The following is a 16718-nucleotide window of genomic DNA, read 5'->3' on the forward strand; positions in this document are numbered from 1 at the left end:
CAAACCTACTTCACAGGCTTGTTGTGAGGATTAAATATGGGGAAAAGGACTAAATATGTTGATTTTTGAAGCCACTCAAGAGGCAGAAGACAAAGATTAACAAGCAGTAGCCTTTCAACGTAGAAGCTACCCACAAAGGAGGGGGGCTATTCTAACCCACAGCTTTAGAGGGAGGCTGTAGCTCAATTATAAAAAAGGGTATGCTTGGCATCAAGTTCAAACCTTGGCATCTTCAGTCAAGACTGGGAAAGTATCCTGTCTGAAACCCTTGAGAGCATCTGCCAGCCAGTGTAGTGATATAATACTATTAGATGGACCAACCCTCTGACTCTGCAGGAGGCAGCTTCCTGTCTTCCAAAGACTCTTTTGATGCATCTTTACTCAGAAATGATTCCATCAGTTTCACTTACATTTACTGCCAAGTAAATGTGCCCAGCTGCTAAAAAGAAGAGTGTGCAAAAAAGAGGGCAAGGTGGGAGAGAAACAAGCCTGTGAACAGTCCTAGAGAAAGAATAGATCAGAAGAACATAACAATCAGCTACAGTTGCAGAGTTCAGAAATTTTTACCTAACAAGGACCTCACCTGGCATTCCTGCACCGTCTCACATTAGGAAGGGATGCATTTCCCAACTTTGCTGGTAGTGTATCCCAAAATATGAAATTCAACCATTTGCAGTGTTTTGGAATGAGATGATTCTCCTGTTGCATTTGTACCAGTTCACAAGGCCTCTGGGACACAGGTGCCAACTTGTATCATCTGTAACCAGCAGCGAACATTACTGAAGCAGTAAATTCAGACAAGCAGCAATGGTTATGTAGCAACTTCTAATTGCTTAATTTGTGCTCTACTCGCATACGCGCGTACAGATATTTTCTTTGAATTTAAGTATAATCCTTTGGCAAGACGACGCTATAATGGCAGAGGTTTTCTCCTTTGGGGGAGGCTACCGAAAATCAGTCCCACAGAAACCCTTAGCGCCCATTTCAGACTAAACATGCTTATGACCATAAAAAATGAAATGGACTGCCTTCAAGTCGATTCCAACTTATGGGCGACCCTATGAATAGGGCTCTCATAGTAAGCTGTATTCAGAGGTGGTTTACCATTGCCTTCCTCTGAGGCTGAGAGGCAGTGACTAGCCCAATGTCACCCAGTGAGCTTCATGGCTGTGTAGAGATTCGAACCCTAGTCTCCCAGGTCATAGTCCAACACCTTAACCACTACACCACACTGGCTCTGTTATGACCATGAGTTGGTCGTGAATGATCAAGCAACCAATTTGCTCGCTTGCTTGCGCCCAACATTGGGAAGTGCTCCAGCTGCCTCCACCGCTTTCAATAGGCGTCTCTGGCCTTGTCTGTCTCCCCAGATCTTTTTAGTGGCTTGGCCATCCACGCCGTGGTTTCTTCCCCGCTTTTGCGACGCAGCTTCTCTTTCTCCAAAGCGTGCTCCTGCGCGGATTATTCACAGCCATCATGACCCTCCCTCTTGCAGGCTCTGGTTCCCGAAGATGTCCGCTGATGCCTTGGGCAGCCCCTCCCTTGCAGGTCCCCCACCCGCGAGACGGTTCGCCTGTGTAGTCTCTCCCGCCACACCTACGTACACTTGCGCGCGTTTCTCCCTCCCCTCCCCCCTGCACCCAGGAGCAGCACTAGCGACGGGGCGTCTTGACCACGCCAAACCCTGCCGGGCGGGCTCCCCTCGCAACTGCACACAGCGCTAACTTAACTCTGCCTTTCTCCTTCGCTGTGCAGGCAGAGCCGAGCCGCGCCCTGTTACCCGCCCCTCCTGCACTCCATCGCCTGGGGCTGGTTGGGTCCCCAGGGCCCGGGCGGGGCCGCTTGGTCTCGGCTCACGTGGGCAGAGAGGGAGAGGGCGCCACCGCTGCTGCCGCCGCCGCTAGTAAAGCTAGTGCTGTGATCTTTCTGGAGGGGCTTTTGCTCCCAGCAGCGGTATTTTTTTTCTTTTCTTTTCCAGCTAGGGAATAACTAGAGAGAGGGAGAGAGAGGTGACAAAGAGGGAGGAAAGAAAGTGAGCCTTGCAGGTGGTGACCACAGAGAGACCGGCGGCGGGGAGGCGGCTTCACTTGTAGCTGCAAACTCCACCTTCGGGGCATGGGAGCAAGTAAGTGTTGTTGTTGTTTTTTCCCGCTGCCCCCCTTCCCCGTCTGTGCGATTGTCTTTGTGGCGTGGACCCGGCCAGGGCTTTGCCCGCCATCAGGTGCCACTTGTGCAGAGGTAAGCCTGAGAACTCGCCGCCCAGCCGTCTTGCTTGTGGTGGCAGTAGCAGCATCCCTCGTCCATCTCTGATGGTCTGCTGATAGGGGGCCTTTTTGGAACGAATCGGCGACGTCCACGCCCGGACTGCTTAGCCGCGTCGCGATGACCCAAGTCTTTAATTTATAAACCACCAGCACAGAAGCAGCCCGACTTTTTCCACTTCCTTAACCCTAAAGTCGCCCGAATTCTTTTTGGGACCGCTAAAAGTCACTCGCTTCGATTACCCACTTCACAACGTATGGTGTTTCAAAAGAACTTTTTTTGGGGGGGGGAACGTTTCCATCAGCGCCGGGGGGGGGAAGAGACTTAAGCCTTCGGGATAGGTGGAGCTCGTGTGCCCTTTTTCCTCATCCTTTCTTCCTCGTTGGTTGCTAAGCGCTAGTGACCATGTTTCCCGGAAGACCTCTGGTGACACAAGTCAAGAATGACAGTAACAAACGAGGAGAGAAGAGGCAGAGCTTGGCTCCCCCCCTCCACTCTCCCGCCCCCTTTTCTCTCCCCCTTACCAATAAGTTTTAAGTGATTACTGCTTTTTGCCTTATTTCAGGGGAAATACATACTAAGATGTATACACTTTTATTTCAGGGGAAATATGCACTGTGGGTTGTAGCCAACTAAGTCATACTCAGAGTAGACCCATTTAAATCAATGAAGTTAGTCAAGTCCATTGATTTCAGTGGGTCTCCTCTGAGCACCACTTAGTTCGATACACTGCTAAGATGTTTGTTTTTAATCTTCCAAACATGCATGCCCAGCTGCATTTTTTTCGTTGCCTTCCCCCCCCCTTTGTTTGCTTAACAACCAATCTGAATAAAAGTTGTGCTGAACTTAGAAGATCATTTAAGGGGTATATTACTTACTTAATGAACAATAACTTCAAAGTTTACTCACTACTTTGTGTCTTTTTAGTTGGTCTCAGTAAAGGTATGCCAGTTGATGATTGGTTGTTGTTGTTATTGTTATTTTGCCTAGTGGACCAACACAAGGCTGTAGATTCCTTTTTAAAAAGGGTGTTTATAGTGTTATAATCAGTCTTCTAAGTGATTACTCTTGCACAGATATTTGTTATTAATATATGCTTTCCACTAACAACATTCTCTGGGCAGCTGACAAATAACAAAAGCATAAAAATGCAGTTATGTTCAGTGTGTGTTTTGAGTATGAGAATTGCTATTGTGAGTGCAGTGTCCACCCTGCAGGAGCCCATTTAATTAGCAGTGTACAGATGGTTCAGTTTGTGCCTACAGGTGTAAGCCTTTGTGCACTTAGTCTGTAGGGCACTTAGAGGGGGCAGGGAACTGCTGCTGTGATACTGATTTCCCTTCCATATATAGAGAGCAATACTTGCATAGGGCTTTTGTCTCAACCATAACACAGTATGTCCTCTTCTCCCAGGCATTTTAGCATGTGTTTTAAATGGTTTTTAAAATATATGTTTTTAAATTTGTATATTGGTTTTTAATGTTTTTAGTTATTGTAAACTGCCCAGAGAGCTTCGGCTATGGGGCGGTATATAAATACAATAAATAAATAAATTGCTACATGCTCCCTTGAGGTTCAGAGGCAGCATGTCTCTGAATACCAGTTGCTGGGGAACATGGTAGAGTGATATTGCGCTCATGTCCTGGTTTGTGAGCTTCCTGTAAGTATCTGATTGGCCACTGTGAGAAAGAACTGCTGGACTAGATGGCCTTTCAGTTTGATCCAGCAAGGTTGCTCTTATATTCTTATACAGCTTTTCAAACATTTATCAGGCAATAGCAAGTTTATTCACATGATTACTTTCTCAAGCGTGAGAACTATCTTAGTGCAACCCACAAGCCATACAAATTAGTATATTTACACAAAAACTAAGTTTAGTTCTAATGGAAGCCAGTGGAACTAAGGCCATAACCCTGTGCCCATGTACTTGGTCTGACTGAACATGAGATTTAATTTTCAGATAAACATGCTTGGGCTGCAAGCTGGCTCAACTACAAAAATGTTACATAGTTTGATTTGAGGATCACTAATTTTGTCCAATAGAATCAAATAACTTTCCTCCCACCTCATTATATTTACCTAGGGCACAGGCATATGGACAGGATACTATGGAGACCTTAAAAAAGAACCTCACCATTGCTTACTTACAGTGAGTGAGGTGGGGGATCAAGGAGTTAGCTGCATGCTCTTGTTGCTGCTTTTTTTGATGGTATTGGATCAAATGAGAGGTAACCAACATGGTGCCCTCCAGATGTTTCAGGCTACAATTCCCATAATCCCTGACCACTGGCCATGCTGTCTGGGTCTGGTGGGAATTGTAGCCAAAAACCTCTGGAGGGCATCACATTGGCTACCCTTGGTCCGTACTCTGTCTGCCTTGATTCCTGATCAGCTGTTACATTTAATGAAGACTCTCACCAACACCAGCCAAGTTGTGTGATGCATATAGCATTGCTACTTGACCTGTTCTAAACTGGCATGTCTGTACTGTTGGAGTGTTGGATTTCTGGTTGACCAGGTTATGACATAATCATCTTGGTCTTTCATATGCCAAGGATCCAACATGATCAACAACTCTTCACAGCCAACAGTGGGGCAGGAAAATAATCACAAGCCTGCAATGAAGTCCTAAGCAGGTCTACTCAGATGTAAGTAAGATGTTTGGGGTTTGCTGCCTAATAAGTGTGCCTGAGATTGATGCTTCAGATTCTGCCTTGCCTCTCCACATTATCTTATCAAGGAATATCAAATACAGGTTGAGCAGAAGGTAAGAAGGTGTGTTTCCAAAGAGGGTGTGCACCTTAAAGCGCCAAAGACAGTCTCCTTCCTGGGAGAAGATAACCAAATAAGCATGACCATTGCTACCTAGGCGCTGTGACCAGGACTGTAGCACACCTCTCCAGAATGTATTGATGTCAGGGTGAATTGATTTAAATCACCCAACAAAACCCTTGATTTATACCAAGTTTCTCACTTATGTTTCTTCACATATTTGTTAAACAATGGTGCAAATCTGGTTACTAAAACATGTTGATTTACAACTCAATGTAGCATTTTACAAGGAGGGTATGCTGCGTAATTCTTTAGATAACTTGATTTTTATTAATTTAGAAAATAGTACATAATATTGCCTAATTATTTATGGATACTCAGTAAGTTGTTAGAGTATAGCACATTGAAGCTTACTTTCAACTAAGTGTGAGTGTTGGTAGCAGCCTTTGATGTTTCTCTATAAAAAGTATCCCTTCTGTTTGGATCCTCAGCTATTGGTATCGAGTGTTTGAGTCCCCTGAAGAAGAATTATTTTATTTGTATTATTTATGTATTTATTTATTATATTTATATGCCACCTTTCCTCCAAGAAGTTCAAGGTGGTGTCATAGTTCTCCTCCCTCTCCTCATTTTATCCTCACAAAAATCCTGTGACGTAGGTTAGGCTGAGAGATTGTGACTTGCATAAGGTCACCCAGCAAGCTTCATGGAGGAATGCAGATTTGAACCCTGGTCTCTCAGGTCCTAGTTCAACACTCTAACCACTATACCACCCTGGCTCTCAAGTGGCCAGACTTTAAGTGGGCTTCCACTGGAGGAGAGAGAGGAGCCTTAAATGTTTGGAGTTGATAAGCCATCTTCTGAGAGGTTTAGACTATACAATAATAATGTATGTCTAGTTCTGGAGAGGAGTCATACTTCCTTAAAACTGCCCAACTGCTTCTCTCCGACATTCTAGAGTATTGTGAATTTTGTTATATTGACATTGCACATACATATCAACTTTGCTGAGTGCTTTCTTGCAGAATGCACTCTATCTTATTTTTACTTACAAAGTATGAGTTTTTGCATGCAGTATGTGTGTCTTGTTCGGTATTGTCTTCATTCTCCAACTGGAACTGCTCCACTGCTTGGCACTTCCTATTTATTTAGAAAACATGTGCCTTATTATTAAGTCTTCATATTTATAAATAATTTACATATTCACATACACATGCAGCTGGGAGTAGAACTTATAATATTTGCCAAGATTATATATAAAGGCAGGAATGTGTAACCTGTGGCCCTCCAGATGATGTTGGACTACAACTCCCATCTTCCCTAACCATTGGTTGTGCTGGATGGGTCCGATGAGAGTTGAAGTCCAACAACATCTGGAAGGCCATAGGTTCCCCATCCCTGCAGAAAGGATATGTATGGTGTTTCAGAAGTATTCATGGGTTGCTTGCCCAGAGAGTAGCTATTTGTCCAACTCCCAATAATAATCATCTTTTTTGAGGGGCTTTACCCAAGGAAATTGTGTTTTTTAAAGTAAAAAGTTATGGCTATGGCTCTTGTGATTTACAACACTCATTCTGGGAATGACTGGACCCTTGGAGTGCCATTTTCTGATGCCTAAAAAGTTCAAGAGACCTATCCTGGAGATGATTTTAATTGAATGTATTCTATCTGGACAGGATTTGAGTCATAAGCATATGATTCATTAGTGAGCTGTTTACAGATCTGGAATACAGTTCTAAATAAATTAGTTCCCCTCTTTTTTTGTTTAAAAACTTTATTTTGTATATTATTTTTCCTAAGTTAAATTTTGGATGAAATATATTTAAAATTTGGGTGGTGAAGTGGGGGGATGAGGAGATTCTAAGCACCATGGTTAGTTTACCAGGGGTGGCGAACCTTTGGCACTACAAAAGTTGCTGAACTACAATTCTCATCATCCCCAGCAAGCATGGCCCATGGGCAGGGACATCTGGAGTGCCAAAGGTTTGCTACCCCTGGAGCCTTCTCCAACCTGGTACCCTCCAGATGTTTTGAATTACAACTGCCATCAGCTCCAGGCAGCACAGCCAATCGTCGGGGATGGTGGAAGGTGTAGTTCAAAACATCTGGAATGCAGCAGGTTAGGGTAGGCTGTAGTAGAAGAAATAGACACACCACCCATTTTTTTTACTATGGTTTGTGGTCGTTGAGGCAATTTTTTTCCACAGGGAAAGGAGCAGCAAAGTTCAAAGCAACTGTTGAATTTTTACCTCACATGTTGCTATTAAAAGACATAGGAGCTTTGCTAGAAAACACTATGGCAGGGATGTTGAACCTGTGGCTCTACAGATATTGTTGGACTATAAGTCCCATCATCCTTGATGATTGGCCACGCTGGTGCAGCCTGATGGGAGTTTTAGTCCAACAACATCAAGAGGACAATAGGTTCATAATGGAGCTAAAGTAGACAACACTCAAGTGAGAACCCTATATGTAAAAAGAGTGAATGAGAGTGGAGGACTCTGAGAAGCTATTATTTTCTACACATACTGCATCTGACCTGTCTAGTTCTATTATTAGGCCATTATTACACTACACATGCTTTATGTTTAAGTTGTTTGTTGTTATATGCCTTCAAGTCAATTATGACTTATGGTGACCCTATGAATCAGTGGCCTCCAACAGCATCTGTTATAAACCACCCTGTTCAGATCTTGTAAGTTCAGGTTTGTGGCTTTCTGTATGGAATCAATTCATCTCTTGTTTGGACTTCCTCTTTTTCTATTCCCTTCTGTTTTTCCCAGCATTATTGTCTTTTCTAGTGAATCAAGTCTTCTTATTAGGTGTCCAAAGTATAACCACCTCAGCTTCATCATTTTAGCTTCTAATGATAGTTCTGGTTTAATTTGTTCTAACACCCAGTTATTAGTCTTTTCCACAGTCCATGGTGTGCGCAAAGCTCTCCTCCAACTCCACTTTTCAAATGAGTTGATTTTTCTCTTATCCACTTCTGTCACTGTCTATCTTTCACATCCATACATAGAGATTGGGAATACCATGGTCTGAATGATCCTGAATTTAGTGTTCAGTGATATATCTTTGTATTTGAGGACCTTTTCTAGTTCTCTCATAGCTGCCCTCGCCAGTCCTAGCCTTCTTCTGATTTCTTGACTATTGGCTCCATTTTGGTTAATGACTGTGCCAAGGTATTGATAATCCTTGACAAGTTCAATGTCCATACCAATCGGGTTTCAGGACTGGACATGGAACTGAAACAGCCTTGGTCGCTCTGGTTGATGATATGAGGAGGGCATTAGATAGGGGAGAATTCACCTTTCTTGTCCTCCTCGATCTCTCAGCAGCTTTTGATACTGTTGACCACAGTATCCTTCTACAGCGCCTGGAGGGATTGGGAATTGGAGGCACTGTATTACGGTGGTTCCATTCCTTTCTCTCCGATAGGCATCAACAAGTAGCATTGGGGGAGGAGGTTTCAGACCCTTGGCCTCTTAATTGTGGTGTGCCACAGGGCTCTATTCTCTCTCCCATGCTATTTAATATCTATATGAAGCCGCTGGGGACAATCATTAGGAGATTTGGGCTGCAGTGTCACCAATATGCGGATGACACTCAGCTCTATCTCTCGTTTAAATCTTCGCCAGAGTTGGCTGTGGAGACCATGTCCAAGTGCCTGGAATCCGTGAGTGGATGGATGGGAAGGAACAGGTTGAAGCTGAATCCCGATAAGACTGAGGTGCTACTTGTGGGAGACAAGGGTAGGTTGGGTGATGTTGACCTGATGTTCAATGGGGTGAGATTACCCCTAAAGGACCAGGTCCGCAGCCTTGGGGTTGTTCTTGATTCCAAGCTGTCCATGGAGGCTCAGATCTCGGCAGTGAGCCGGGCAGCTTGGTATCAATTACACCTCATTCGTAGGCTGCAACCCTACCTGCCTGTTCATCAGCTCCCACTAGTAGTACATGCCCTGGTCACCTCTCGTTTAGACTACCGTAATGCGCTCTACGTGGGGTTACCCTTGAAAATGGTCCGGAAATTGCAACTTATACAAAATGCTGCGGCTCGACTACTCACAAATTGTCGCCGCCGGTAACACATCACCCCAGTGATAACTGGCTTCCAGTTATTTTCCGGGCTCAATTCAAGGTGTTGGTATTAACCTTTAAATCCCTATACGGTTTCGGCCCAGTTTACCTGATGGAGCGCCTCCAGCACCACCAATTATGCCGCCCGACAAGATCAGCCACTCAGGACCTTCTCTCAGTCCCACCAACTAAAACAGCTAGGTTGGTGGGGACTAGAGAGAGGGCATTTTCAGTGGCGTCCCCCACTCTCTGGAACTCCCTCCCATACGATCTTCGGCATGCCCCTTCCCTGAACGTATTCCGCAAAGCCTTGAAGACCTGGCTCTTCAGACAGGCCTTTGGGACTTCCGGGGAGGGTTAATTTTTAGCACAAATTGCCTATTACTCTGAACTGTTACTATTTCACTGTTATATTGTATTTTATTTGTATTTTATTGTGATGCATTTTGCAGTTGAATTGTACGTCGCCTAGAGTGGCCATAGGCCAGATAGGCGACACACAAATTAAATTATTATTATTATTATTGTCAACTTTAAAGTTGCATAAATCTTCTGTTGTCATTACTTTAGTCTTCTTGACGTTCAGCTTTTGTGCTTTCCTCTTTAACTTTCATCAGCATTCGTTTCAAATCATTACTGGTTTCTGCTAGTAGTATGGTATCATCTGCATATCTTAAATTATTGAAATTTTCCCCTCCAGTTTTCACACCTCCTTTATCTTGGTCCAGTCCCGCTTTCCGTATGTTCTGCATATAGATTAAACAAATAGGGTGATAAAATACACCCCTGTCTCACACCCTTTCCGATTGGGAACCAATCGATTTCTCCATATTCTGTCCTTACAGTAGCCTTTTGTCCAGAGTATAGGTTGCGCATCAGGACAATCAGATGGTGTGGGACCCCCATTTCTTTTAAAACATTCCATAGTTTTTCATGATCTCCACAATCAAAGGCTTTGCTGTAATCTATAAAGCACAGGGTGATTTCCTTCTGAAATTCCTTGCTCCGTCCCATTATCCAATGTATGCTTGCGATACGATCTCTGGTGCCTCTTCCCTTTCTAAATCCAGATGGACGCCTGGCGTTTCTCGCTCCATATATGGTAAGAGCCTTTGTTGTAGAATCTTGAGCATTTCTTTACTTGCATGGGATATTAAGGCAATAGTTCGGTAATTACTGCATTCTCTGGGATCCCCTTTCTTTGGAAGTGGGATATATAGTGAACGCTTTCAGTCTGTGGGCCACTGTTTTCTTTTCTATATTTGTTGACAAGTTTTGGACAAATTCAGTCTCAGTAGCTTGTAGCAACTCTATTGGTATGCCATCTGTTCCTAGTGACTTGTTTCTTCCAAGTATTTTAAGAGCAGCTTCTACCTCACATTCTAAAATGTTTGGTTCTTCATCATACTGTTCCATGAATTAATCTGTCATCCTTGCATCTCTTTTATAGAGTTCTTCAGTGTATTGCTACCATCTTCCTTTTATGTCATCTCGATCAGTCAGCGTGTTCCCCTGTTGATTGTTCAACATCCCTAGGTTTAAATTTCGCTTTCATTTCTTTGGAAAGGGAATCTTTTGGAACAGGGCTCTTGTTGTACCCTTTTTGTTGTTCTCTTCTATTTCTATACAGTAACTATTGTAATAGTTCTCTTTGTCCGTCCGTACTAGCTGCTGTATAGTTGCATTTAGGGTTCTAACCATGTTTCTGTCTCCTTTTGCTTTTGCTTTCCTTCTCACTTTAACCATTTTAAAAGTTTCTTCAGTCATCCATTGAGGTCTTTCTCTTTTTAACTAGAGGTGTTCTCTTTTTGCATTCTTCCCTGATAATGGCTCTGACTTCATTCCATGGTTCTGTTTCTCTGTCAACTAAGTTTAAAGCCTCAAATCTGTTCCTTATGTGATCTTTATATTCTTCAGGGATGTTATTTAAATTTTTGGCATTATGATTGCTTTGCTGTTATTCTTTAGCTTTATTCAGATTTTCTATATGACCAGTTCATGGTCTGTACCACAGTCTGCTCCTGGTCTTGTTTTTGCAGAAAGTATGGAACGTCTCCATCTTCTGCTACCAATTATATAATCAACTTGATTCCTCTATTGACCATTTGGCGATGTCCACGTGTACAGTCATCTTTTTGGTTGCTCAAAGAATGTGCTTGCAAGAAACAAATTATTGGCTTCACAGAATTCAATAAGTCTTTCTCCCGCTTCATATCTATCTCCTAAGCCCCATTTTCCCACAGTTCCTAGTTCTTCTCTGTTCCCTACTTTTGCATTCCAGTTCCCCATGATTATCAGCACATCTTATGTTGGTATGTAATCAATTTGTTCCTATACTTCTGCGTAAAATCTTTCCAATTCCCCTTCTTCTGCGTTTGCTGTTGGAGCATAGATTTGATGATGATTATGTTAATAGGTTTTATGTTAAATCTCATTGATACAACTCACTCCGATCTTGCATTATAGCTCCTAATTGCTTTTGCTACATCACTTCTTACTATTAAAGCAACCCCATTTTTTCTTAATTTATCATTTCCTGCATAAAATATCCTTTGGTTGCCTGATTGAAAATGTCCCATTCCTGTCCATTTTAATTCACTCATGCCAAGTATTTTAATGTTGATAAGTTCCATTTCTTGCTTAACAATTTCTAACTTTCCCTGGTTCATGCTTCTCACATTCCATGTTCCTGTTGTATACTTTGTACAACTCCAGACTCCCTTTTCGCATCTGTGCGCATCAACCTCTGGGCTTCCTTTCGGCTTTGACCCAGCTGTATCATTAGTCACAGCGCTACTTGTACTTCTCCTTTGTTCTTCCCAGTAGCTTGGTGAATGCCTTCTGACCTGGGGGGTCTCATCTTCCAGCACTATCTCATGTTGCATTTTGGATACTCTGTTCATAGGGTTTTTGTGGGAAGAGTTATTCAGAGGTGGTTTACCATTGCCTTCCTCTGAGTTTGGATGCATCTTATTCTGGTGTCTCAGCTTTGACCATTCTGCCATGGGTGCCCCTGCTATGAGTCTAGCCTCTTGGTCTAGACTCCTGACGGCATTGTTCTCAGCTTCTTCAACACTTTGAAACCCCCTCACCATGTTAAAGTTTGCATCCTAGAGGGGTATTTTTAAGTAGCTCCTGTTTTTTATAGACAAAAGGATTTCAGGAAGCAAGGATGGAAAAGGCCTTTGTCTAAGAGCTTAACATTACACTAGATTATAGTTAGTGATCCTTTTTCAATCTGAAGGCCGCATTTCCTTGTGGCCACCTTCTGGGGCCACGTGCCAGCAATGGATGGGTCCCAAACAAAATGGGAGTGGCCAAAGTGGGCAGGGCCAAGAGCTGATAGTGGCTGGGACTACCCCACACTTGCGCACATGCATGCATGCATGCATATATATATATATATATATATATATATAAACACACGTACACACTAGATAGACCAGTGTGTGGTGTTTTCATTTGTGCTTACTTGTTTCTAAAGCATTTCTTTAATATATTGCATCATTTTATAACAATAAGGGCCTGAAGGTCTTTATAATGCATTCTTAAGGTATTGGGGAAAGTTTTCTTGCTTGTAGTAAATGGTGTAAAAGTGAGTGTTGAAAGTTTAGAATGTAAAATAAAAATTCTACATGCAGAGATGTTTAGATTTTAAGCAAGCCAACATAGTCCAGGACCAATATGAACACCTGGTATTTGACTGCAATCAAATACTGCCAGATAATCTATGAAGCCATGGTGCTTGAAGAATTGCCCTACTACTGCCTATGTCGCCCAATTGCCTTTAAAAACTGTCTTTTGCTGTATTTATTTTAATTCCCTTAAATAAATAAAAGAGTGAGTCTGGTGTTCAAGAACAAAAACTGAACTGACGCCTATTACAGAAACCTTACCTTAACATCATTAAAAAGTTATAATGATTAATTCTGTTGCTTGTTGTAAAAAAGTTAATCTTATTGTTCCATAAAAGCTTATGCCATAATAAATCTGTAAGGTTTGATACCACAAACCTCTTGGTTTTTAGTTGACTAATAGCATAGTCTTGTGTGCTCAGAAGCAAGTCCCATGAGTTCAGTAGGCCTTAGTCCTCCCAGGTAAGCGTGCATAGGATTGCAGTCACAAGTCCCAATGAGTTAAATGCTGCTTCCTCCCAGGAAAGCCTAATTTACAGCCTAATTTGTTTTAGTAATTAGCCCAAGTATCAAACATGATGATTGAGGCTGCAATCCAAAATGCATTTGCTATGGAGGAAGTCCTGTTGAACATAGTGGGATTTTCTTCAGTGTAAGCATGGTTAGGACTGCACTGTAAAACTTCTTTTTTGATGGTCTAATAAAGTTAATACTTAACCATTATTTGAACTAATCTTTCTTCAACTGCTCAAATTCCTAATCCTAATGGGATAGGCAAATGAGAGGATCTGGATATTCTTGGATGGGTTACTTTGTGGTTTCTTTATATTATAATGCAGCCAAGATACAGTTGAATAGTGAAGCATAATATTTGGCTGTAACAATTTTGTCTTTAAAAAGGTTATCTATGCTGTCTCCCACAATTTGTCTAATTCACAGTATTTCTCTTCTCAGATGTTAATCATCAAATTATGTTGAATAGATCTTAGAATGGCACTACTTTTGAAACTTATGACATGTCATTGTATTTAAGTAGAGAGAGGACTTTAAAAGCTACGAAGGAGGGGTTTTTTTGGTAGTTCAAGCATTGGAACTCCTAAAACTAAGGAAAAAAACTTGAAATTAATTAAAACCATGAAATGGAGGCTATGTTTTGTTTTGTCTCTTCTGCCTGTTTCCTTAGTGGCTTCATGGATGTTTCTTAAAATACTTTTCAGCCATTTCTCCTTTTTTGCCTTCTTTTGCATTGGGGATGCTCCTGGATCCATCTGTTGCTAGAGTCCCAGGTGACATCAGTGGCTAGGAGTGTCTTTTACCAGCTTTGGCTGGTGAGACAGCTGTTGCTGTTTCTGGACCAGGATAGCCTGAGCACTGTTGTCCATGCACTGGTAACCTCCAGGCTGGATTACAGTAATGTGCTCTGTGGGGCTACCCTTGAGGTTGGTCCAGAAGGTGCAGCTGGTGCAAAATGCGGTGGCAAGACTCCTCACTGGGGCAGAGTATCACCAATGTCATCCCACTGCTGAAAGAATTGCACTGGCTGCCCATTAGCTACTGGGCTAACTTCAAGGTTCTAGTTTTGGTGTACAAAGCCTTATACAGCTTGGGATCAGGATACCTGAAAGATCATCTTACCCCTTATATATACTCTGCAGGTGAGGGCCTCTTGCAGATTCCATCTTGTCAGGAGGTCCATTACACACAACATAGGAAGCGGACCTTTAGTGTAGTGGCACCTGTCTGTTGGAATTCCCTCCTTTTAAATATTAGACAGGCGCTATTTCTGTTATCTTTTTGATGCCTACTGAAGACCTTCCTCTTTCAACAAGCCTTTTAAGTAGAGACCTTATCCAAGTCTGCGTCTGTATTGGAATTGCTTTTTAAAGATGTTTTTAGAGCTTTTGTAAAAAAGATCTTTTCAAAGATGCATGCCACTTCCTCCTCAGCATACGTAATGTAACATCAGAGCTGGGTGCTTAATGGGAAAGTCCATATGTGCATTAGCCCTGTGCCATATCCAATGTACAAAGTGGTTATTACAGTTGCTTCAGCTGTTGCCCATCCACTTATGGCCAGTGGCAAATTAGCAAAGATAAATTTAGGGGCTGTCAGCAGGAATTGGAGTACCCAAATGGTGGAAGCTGTGCCAGACCACTTGGTCACTATCAAGTCTACTGGAGAAGGCTGGAGTGTGTGTGTGTGTGTTATGTGCCTGCAGGTTGGGTACAACTTATGGCAACCCTATGAATCAGCAACCTCCAATCGCATTATAAACCACCCGGTTCAGATCTTGTAAGTTCACGTCTGTGGCTTCCTTTATGGAATCAATCCATCTCTTGTTTGGTTTTCCTCTTTTTCTACTCCCTTCTGTTTTTCCCAGCATTATTGTCTTTTCTAGTGAATCATGTCTTCTCATTATGTGTCCCAAGTATGATAACTTATAAGCTACTTAATAGTTTGCATCAAGGAAAGTATCCTCTTGCGGGAGTGCTGAGGGTAATACTTTTCCAGATAAAACCCTGATGCTGGTCCCCCAAAGTACGAGGTTTATATTTGGGGACATGACATTTTCCACACCTGCTGGTTGATGAAGATCTAGTGGCTCCCTTATCCATCTGTATTAGGTGTGGCGAACCTTTAGCCCTCCAGATGTTGTTGAACTACAACTTCTATCAGTCCCAGCAATCATGTAGTTGAGCAACATCAGGAGGACCAAAGGTTCCCCATATCTGTTCTACACAGTACCCTAAAGCTCTGGTTTGAAATGCACAGGAAGCTATTTTCCTACTGGGGGGGGGCTGGGAATTACAGGTAAATTTCCTGTTGCAGTGTGCTTCCTACTGACAGTCTACTGCTTCCTACAAGAGTGATATTCTCTGATAAAAGATTCAGAAAGAATGAGGGAGAGTCATATGGCATCTTGTGGTCTGGGGCTGCCTGCACCCTGGGTAAAAGAGGTGGGTTCCCTTCCTTCCTTCCTTCTTTCCTTCCTTCTCTGAATACAGGTGGGGACAGGTATTATGAAAAACATAATCTGTTGTATCTCTTTCCTGGGATATGCCTCTTGAATGCCATCCCAATCTTACTGGGTTTGTATTTCCAGGAATTGGCCCCAAGCAAGCTTGCATTGCAACCTAATTATCTCCCTCTCTCCCTTGCCTGCATGGTGGGTTTTTGGTTGTAAAAGGGTGAAAGAATAATTTGGGAAGCTTTGCCAGTAGTTCCTTCCACCGCTCACTCAAACTGAAGATAAAGCAAGTTAAGTGAAATGAGCCTTTCCTGTCATAAATAATTAAAGAAGCATGGAACCTGTGCTTAAAGGCAACAGCGCTATTTTTTTTAAAAAAATCCTTAGCTAATGGCTGTGCAGCCTTTTGTCATCATTTCATCGCTATGCTCTGAATGTTCATGTTTTAGGACAATGTTAACCATGGGCACCCAAAAATATTACTTTGGTTAGGCATTATAAGAACCGTTTTGAAAAGCAAAAAAAAGAGTGCTGTATTTTTCACATGTCAGTTAATATTCTTTCTCCTGACATTATTCCAAAAATATGTGTCCTTTGACTACTGGCTCTTGGTTTAATTTAATTTCATCTTTGAAAGGAACAGCTATTATTTAAAGGGCTTATGTCACTGTGCTGGTTATAAGTCGGTTCTACTTGCATTTTTGTTTTCAAAAGCTCTGTTACAGTGTAAGTGCTTCCCTCTCCAGCTGTTGAGTTGAAATCAAAGATAAAAATGCATATGGGCACAGCATCCCATTAACCTATTAACCCCATCTAGTCAACGAGTTCTTGGTGAACAGTATCTTTCTCTGTTCTCTTCAGGATTCTTGAGCCTGTTACTGTGATTTCATTGACGAGAATGACCTTGATGTTTCTAAATCTCAGATCACTTGGATATTTATGCTGGTTTCCAGTGATTAATTTGGGGGGGGGAATGGTGTCCGGATTAATTTGGCAGGC

The 16718-nt window shown here is 42.4% G+C and overlaps 1 protein-coding gene across 1 annotated transcript in view; it reads left to right on the forward strand.

Annotated features, from left to right (window-relative positions):
* The first annotated feature begins 1606 nt into the window (after positions 1-1606).
* The window catches only part of LOC133376446 (sodium channel protein type 2 subunit alpha-like), a 156775-nt gene continuing 141663 nt past the window's right edge, over positions 1607-16718 (forward strand). The window contains exon 1 of the mRNA XM_061608581.1: positions 1607-2125. The gene's annotated coding sequence lies outside the window, so the exon portion shown is untranslated. The remainder of the gene's footprint in view (positions 2126-16718) is intronic.

This window comes from Rhineura floridana, chromosome 2 (genome assembly GCF_030035675.1).
Source record: "Rhineura floridana isolate rRhiFlo1 chromosome 2, rRhiFlo1.hap2, whole genome shotgun sequence".
Classification (NCBI taxonomy): Eukaryota; Metazoa; Chordata; class Lepidosauria; order Squamata; family Rhineuridae; genus Rhineura; species Rhineura floridana.